This window comes from Drosophila suzukii, chromosome Y (genome assembly GCF_043229965.1).
Source record: "Drosophila suzukii chromosome Y, CBGP_Dsuzu_IsoJpt1.0, whole genome shotgun sequence".
NCBI lineage: Eukaryota > Metazoa > Arthropoda > Insecta > Diptera > Drosophilidae > Drosophila > Drosophila suzukii.
Genome location: NC_092085.1, coordinates 13068064 through 13076296, shown reverse-complemented (window position 1 = coordinate 13076296; position 8233 = coordinate 13068064).

The following is an 8233-nucleotide window of genomic DNA, read 5'->3' as shown; positions in this document are numbered from 1 at the left end:
CGTTGAAAATTGCCAGTTGTGGCGCTTGTGGAGCTCTGTTACGCATCCTTCCAGCCATTTTTCTAATCAGAGTCTGGATAATAAAAGAGATAAACAGGGCTAGCTAAGACTGACGTCGATATTGGTTACGGACTGAGGACTATGGGAAGTTCGGCTCGTTACTAAGGAGTTTTGGAAGGCTTTCCTGAAAGATCAACCACCTTGGACTTTGGCCGTTTGACAAATCCGTGTGCCGTACCAATGTCGACTAAGCGGACATTGCCATCGGCTCCCGGAAAAAAGGAGTCTATTATCCCGAATCGCCACTCATTTGAGAGCAAATTGTCGTTCTTAGTGGAGCTCTTTAAGGTACTCATCCTTCCATCGAGTACGGAATTGGTGATAGAGAGGCTTTAAGGGCTGCCACCGGTTCAAAATAGACACGGATTCTCCCTTTTATTCGGGTTCCGCCGACAAGAAAGTGCGCTGGTGTCAACGCCAAGAGGTCAATTGGGTCCTCGGATATGGGAGATAGTGGTCTGGAATTTAGAAAAGCTTCGATTTTCGCTAGGAGGGTGTACAGCTCTTCAAAGGTGTACTTCCGCGTAGCGTTGAACTTGCGTTTCAAGGTTTTGAAGCTCTTGATACCTCCTTACCATAGGCCTTCCATATGGGGTGCCCCAGGAAAAGGGAATTGCCCGTTGAGCTGTTGGTGACTATACGCAACAGTTACAGACTCTTTCTTGCCGACGAAGGTTTTCCCATTGTCAGACAGAATTTGACTCGTCAAATCTGATGTAGGTTCTAGATGGATGGCCTTTGTAGAGAAACAGACGAAAACCAGCAAATACGTTTTCGTGATGAATCAAGCTTTTCCAGTGTTATTCTTTGCCAAAAGGGCGTGGTCCATCCATGTGTACGCAGGAGCTAAGAACTGCCCTTACCAAGTTCTTTACCTTCGGAGCCCAGTACTGGAACGGGTGAGACGCACCACTATCTGATTACCAACATGTAATGAAATCAGATGCGTAAATTTTACCAGAAGCCGCGAGAGTGCCAATTCGTACGGTAGGATTAAGCGGAGGACCTTACGCGTCCGCATACCCTAGTTAGCCCTCTCTGTTCTAGAAGGGACGGCAAAGACGCAACATGGGCTTTGACGGCACGCTTTTCGATCTCGGTCACCGGCAGGTCGGTTCCCTGTCTGAGCCAATGATCGCGTGGCCGTTGCAGCCAAGTGGGTCCATGCCACCAAAGCGGGTTATCCATAAGCTCTTGAAGGGGAACACCTCGACTAGCCAAATGTGTGACCAATTGGCTGCCTCTGTGGACTCGGTGATCTTCTTCACTCTGTTGGCGATGAACGTTGTCCAATGACACGCTGGTTTGGCTAACCATGCTAGCACAATCGTGGAATCGGTCCAACAATGGAGTTTTGATGTCAGCCTCGGCTGATGGCTTCGGCCATCTCGGACAAAAGGAGAGCCCCTCATAACTTCATCCTGGGAAGGGACACCGTTTTGACTGGCGCCACACGCGTGTTGGCCGTGAGCAAGTGCACCATCGTCTTATGCCCCACCTCTACGCGCACATAAATCGAAGCTCCGTATGCCATTGGCGAGGCGTCACAGAATCCGTGATGCTCTACGCGGATCTCTGGACGGAAGGAAACCCATTTGGGTATTCTGACCTGGTCTATGACCGAATAGCTCTGGAGAAAGCTGTTCCACCTTTGGCACAGCTCAGTTGGCAAGTTATCGTCCCAACCTAGATCCTGAAGCCAAATCTCTTGCATAAAGATTTTGGCACACACAACAAATGGAGCGAGCCAGCCTTCTGGATGAAACAGCTTAGCAATTTGGGAAAGGACTTGGCGTTTCGTGGGGGAGATTTCCGTTGCTGAATATGGTGGGACGAAGAAGAACTTATCGCCCGTCGCCTTCCATCGTACGCCGAGAGTTTTGGCTGTGCTCAGTGTCGATCTCGAGGAACTCTGTTGTCAGAAGATGATCGCTTTGGATATGAGCTAAGATTTCTTTGTGGTTGGTTGTGGTTGTGGTTACTCAATGGAAACCCCGCGGAATTTAGAGAATTTTGCGTCCTCGGCGGAGTCAGCTCCCGAAAGGACGTCAGTTGCCAGCTGTTGCAGGACTCGAATCGCCAGGAATGGCGCGCAATTGACTTCAATCGAATGTGCCCCTCCCTATTGCGGAATAAAATGCGCTGGAACGGGGAATGCTTCGGATCTACCCACATCTGTCGATACATTTTCTCGATATCGGCACTGTAGACGTATCGGAAATATCACCACTTCATGATCGGACTGCACACTGAAAAGTATTTTTAATTGGCTATCTACTAACAACCGCTTGTTTTCGAAACGCTCAGTTAGGTTAGCCCAAGCTGAGCGAAAGCCATCGTTAGTAAGGGGGGAGTTCGAAACTATAGTGTGTGCATCGCGCATTGTTTTTCATTTAGGTAATACAGTTTTTCAACTGGCGTCAGCCTTGGATTGTTGAGCTGCACGTCAGTTGCCAGCTGTTGCAGGAATCGAATCGCCAGGAATGGCGCGCAATTGACTCCAATAGTCACCATCTGTAATTCGAAATCTCGAATGTGCCCCTCGCTGTTGCGCAATAAAATGCGCTGGAACGGGGAATGCTTCGGATCTACCCACATCTGTCGATACATTTTCTCGATATCGGCACTGTAGACGTATTGGAAATATCGCCACTTCAGGATCGGGATAGTTAGATCGGACTGCAAGACTGGGCCAGCATGAAGGATAACGTTTAAACTGACCCCACTCTCTGCAGGACTGGAGGCATTTAAAACCACACGCAGCTTGGTAGTTGTACTTTCCAGATTGATGGGGAAGATAATAACTGGCAGAATTATGGGTAGGACGGACTTCTCTCATGTGATGGAGGTCGAGATACCCTTGAACCACGGAGTCGTATTTGGTTTTCAGCTGACTGTCCCTCTTTAGGCGTTGCTCGGTTCTTAGGAACTGCGACAACGCGGAGGCTCTGGAGTGACCGAGGGCGGGTTTAACGTTTTCAGGATTAAGAAAAAGGAAGACTTACGACATACCTGCCGTTATCGTCTCTCATAGTCGTCCGGAAATTTGGTGAGAGGCCTATCCAGGGACGTGTCAACAGTGTGAGAGATTCGCGTGGAAAACACGGAAATCTGATTTTCCCTTGGAGAAGGAACGGATCCTGTTAGGATCTACCCGGAAATGGTTTCTTGACCGAGGAGAGAGCCACAAATGTTCGGCCTGGTGCCTGGATTCGATGGCGATGGGGAGGAGTAGCCTCTGTGTAGTAAGGTGTGATGGCGGCCGCGGCACGTAAAGCAACTATGAGTGCTTTCACAATCACGCAGCTGATTCCCTCGTGCGAAGCAGTTCAGACAGAGCTTCTTTCTCTTTATATGCCGACTGCTCGTCGACCGTCATCTGGAGAAATCGTGCACATGTGCTGACAGGATAGTTTTCCTTCTTACGAAGGTCACATCTTTTGCGCTTGGGTGCGCTACCCCTCTCGTACGAATTTATTCTTCGAGGCCCTGCACTGGGGACGGATGTTTTTGGCAGAGATTGACTCGAGCCTGACGGGCTCGTCGGAATCTCGGCCTTGTTGTGCAGGTACTGTTCCCACAAGGATAGCGTGAGCTTAGCAAGTTTCGAGGAGCACATGCAAGTTATCCAGCTCATGATCCCAGCCTCTTTACCCAATTTATAAACAAACTCTTCATATACAATTCTTAGCTGAGAACGCTTTCCAGCTCGGGCGCCCAGCCGCCTTACCCAAGTCGTTAACAATTTCTTATAAACAATTCTTAGCTGGGATCCCCTTACTCAGCGTTCCCACAGAATCCCAATTAGCTCCCCCACTTCAATCAAAGTTCATTATTAAGATTCAATTGCGCCGCAGTCCTCCTAACATAAACTAAGCTGGTTCCAGCTAATGTAAACACAAGCATCCTAATCCTCAGAACAAAAGAGAACCAACAGGTACGGTTAACCAACCGGCAAACAAAACTATGCGATTAAATAACATCGAGGAAGACCATTTTTTAGGCCAGAATCCGGAGTAGGATGACCTTACCTAATCCGATATGATAGCAAAATAAATAAAAAGCTTAAAATCTTAATTGACACAGGAGCAACCTCCTGCTATATCAAAACAGGAATTTACAAAAACAAAAACGAGCTTCCTATATATTGTGAGGAGTCGTTTTTTTTTTTGCGCCTTCCCAACGTCCCACTTCCCCTAGTGGGAACTCAACGCTCCCAGTGCCACTGCAGCGAACCATTTTCCCCATGATTACTAACTAAACAATTAAAACCCAGTTAGTAATCGTTAAAACGAAACACTAATACCCTTTTGTTCTCCCCTACAGACATGGCGTCGGACAACCCGTCCCACCTGTGGCGCATGACAACACGCAAGCCACGGCCACCCACATTTCTCAACGCCCCCCGAAGTAGGAGGGGGATGTGAGGAGTCGTTTGACCCCTCACAAATAGCGCCCCCAACATCGGCAGCCAGCGACAACAACATCGGCCGCCAGCGCCAACAACAACGCCAGCTAGCATCTACAAAAAATATCGCCCCCAACATCGGCAGCCAGCGACAACAACATCGGCCGCCAGCGCCAACAACAACGCCAGCTAGCATCTACAACAAATAGCGCCCCCAACATCGGCAGCCAGCGACAACAACATCGGCCGCCAGCGCCAACAACAACGCCAGCTAGCATCTACAACATCGACAGCGCCAACAGCATCGGCAGCCAGCGACAACAACATCGGCCGCCAGCGCCAACAACAACGCCAGCTAGCATCTACAACATCGACAGCGCCAACAACATCGGTCGCCAGCGCCAACAACAACGCCAGTTAGCGCCAACAACATCGCCAGCCAGCAGTTACAACATTGCCAGCGCCAGCAACCTCAGCAGCCAGCGACAACAACAATAACAGCTAACAACAAAACAAAACCCTCGCGCATAACTTTGTAAAAACTTTGTACAGTTCACTTAATATGTAAGCTTAACCAATAATTGTAAGATTTGTAGTTATATTAGTACCCAAGAATTATCTTAAGCTAAGCTTTCCCCCTCCGCTCTCGCATCAGCAGTAGCCACACACACACACCAGGAGAGCAACGAAATATTCACCACGATAAGTGCAGCGCCGCACAGGAGCAAGCGAGAGAGGACATGCGATCGAGGAGGAAAACAACCCCCGAAAATTGGCACGCACCAAGGGAAGAGCGAGAGAAAAGGAGTACCGAAACTTCGACAAGTGGAAAAAACCCAGAGCAGCCGAAAACTTGAACAAATCGCGGCGGCAAAGTTTGATTACTTCTCTTTTGGAAAAGGCGGTGCGCGGAATAAGAAGTGATTTTTGCAAAGGCGGTGCACGGGAGCAGAAACAGGTCTCTTCTTTTTGGAAAACGCAGCGCACCGGACCAGAAGTGCGAGGAGGGGACTTTTGGAAAACGCAGCGCACGGGATCAGAAGTGCGAGCAGAGCAAATTTGTGTGGACAACAGGAATCTTTTGCCTTCGGGCTGATGCCAAGTGACCCAGGAAGGAGTTTACCTAGACGACCTCGAGAAGAGTGTGCCGGCCCAGGACCAGCGGCGGAGCACCCGGAGTCACGCGTGTGTGTGTGCGTGAGAGCGAGACGGGTGAGTGAGTGGAGGGAACCGCATTTTGGCCCGCGAGAGTCCCGTGCAATGAGAAATTTCTCGAAGGCCTCCATGCGGCTTCGCCCAGAGTAGGCTAGAATTTATAAACCATGACCTAACCTAACCCGTTAATTGCGAGCACTGAGGGAAAAAAAAACATGAACCAAGAATTAAAAAAAAGAATATTTTCTTACATATCTGAACACAAAATTTGCCGCTGCCATGTTGTTCTTTTTTCCCTTTGACTACTTTGATTTCTGATTTGATTTCCGAGCTGACTACACCGAGAGAAAGGGGTGGACCCAACTTTTGGAAACCTGTTGCTCATTAATTAAATAAAAATATTTCTCAGATATTAAAAAATCCAATCAAGCTGGCCACGCATAAATATGAATATTTCCAGACAAATGCCTAGATTTTAGGCCATAAATTCTGCCCTAAGGGAAAGTTGTCCTCATAATCGATCCCCTCTCTCTCGGCCTTCTCGTAGCGAATGCTATGAGCCAGGCTCAAATGCGCGTTACCGCTGACGCTTTTCACTCTGCTACAGACACCGAATAAACTGTTTCTCTCACTCCGTACCCCGGTGGCTGGCACTCTACATCTCACGCCAGCCAACCGATTTTCGTCTTAGACTTTTTTGTCCCATATCTTTACAAATATTTTCGGTAAAGAGACCCTGGCGGGACTGAGTATATTCCAGCCTACGAGACTTCTTTACAGAATGGCGCCCGAACAGGGACGTGGGGTTTACGAAATTTTAGACGACCTAAATATGGCCTAAAGACCCATCTGTGTACAGAGAGTTTGAAAATTTTCGGTTCAGTCACTTAGAAGCGAAATTTTTAAGTCGGAACGTAAGGAGAGTCATATATCGAGGGACACAAAAACTTCTAGGGCAGGAAACAGGGAAATATATATATATTTAAAAATATACCAATGCATCGAACATAACCTCAGAAAAAAAAAAGAAAAAAAAACTAAGCATTTAAGTTGAGCACATGGCATTCGGGAGAACTTATACAAAAGTATACCCACACACAGCGAGAAATTTCTAACGCACGCAGACACACATACATGTATTTCTAGGCAGAGCAAAGTACATAACCTAAAATCAGAGATTCTTTGTTCCAAGCTCACGTGGCCAGCAAATCAAGTGAGGACGAAACACATACAGGCAGATAATCGGAAAGAGAGAGAGAGCGAGAGCCCTCTAGGCTAGCCAACTCAGGTCACGAGAGTTTCGAAAGCACGAGGTAGGGAAAAGCTAACGTATACTCCCCACAGCGCAGCCATTTTGTTTTTTTGTTTTCACTCTCATCGTCGTCCCTCTCACACGAGCAGGAGTCGATCAAGTACAGGCAACGGGATCACATCGTTGGGGGCTTCTCAGATAACCATCGCCGAGTCAACACGTGCATCGGCAGCTCTCAAGAACATCGTCGTGGGAAAATTTAAAACTACATCGTCGTCGAACAAAATTCAATCACCGTCGAGGAAATTTAGGAATTAAATCGTCGTTTGACATCGGATTGTGGTCACCATCGTTCCCACGTGCAGTGAATTCTTGGTGACAAATAAAATAAAATTTTCAATGAAGATTTTAACCAGTTCGAACATCGTTTGACCCTCGTCCAAGAATTTCTCTCGTCCTATCGAAACTTTTCCTGTCGTTTGCCAGTTAACTATTATTTCACAGCAATATGGGGGGCACGTTGGATTTCGTATCTCCGAAAGCGGGAATTGGAGGCGATTCTGAAGGAGTTTTCCTTGGAAGCAACCGGAACAGTTGAGGAAATGAGGAGCCGGCTGGCTGCTTTTAATAATCGGGACGACCACGTGCTGGAGATAGCCGAGCGGCTGCAGGAATGCGAGGCGGAAATTACAGCCGCCCTAACGGATAGGAAGCAGCGTTCACCGACTCCGAACCCACACCCACCGGGTCCAACACAGCTTCAGGTGCCAGCACTGGAAGGCAGAGGTGCTGCTGATGTAGTCGGAGACACGGAGATCCATCCGGTCAAGCGGGATATTTTTCCCAGGAAATCAGAGATGTCCGCAGCCACGCTAGCGGAAAAGCTGAAGAATTGGGGAATCACTTTTGACGGGACCACGGACCCCATAACCTTCATCCAACAACTCGAGGAACGAGCCACCGCATACGAAGTTGACGTGGAGAAGATGACGCAGGCCATCCCTGGTCTTTTGACGGATACAGCTGAGCACTGGTTTCGGACAAGCCAGCTGCTAGGAAAATCTTGGACGAACTTCAAGAAGGCGTTTCTTGACTTCTTTCTGCCACCCAGGTACTTTCAGCGACTCGAGGATGAGATCCGCACCAGAGATCAGCGACGGGGAGAGACTTTCAAACAATACCTAGTCAACATCAGACTCATGATGCACAGAGCGGGGTATAATGCGGAGCAGGAGTTAGACCGGATCTATGAAAATCTCCAACCGGAGTATCAGATGTACGCAAGGAGGCACGACTTCACCACTTTGGAGCAACTTACCACTTTAGCGGTAAACTACGAGGTCACCCGCGATCAGAGC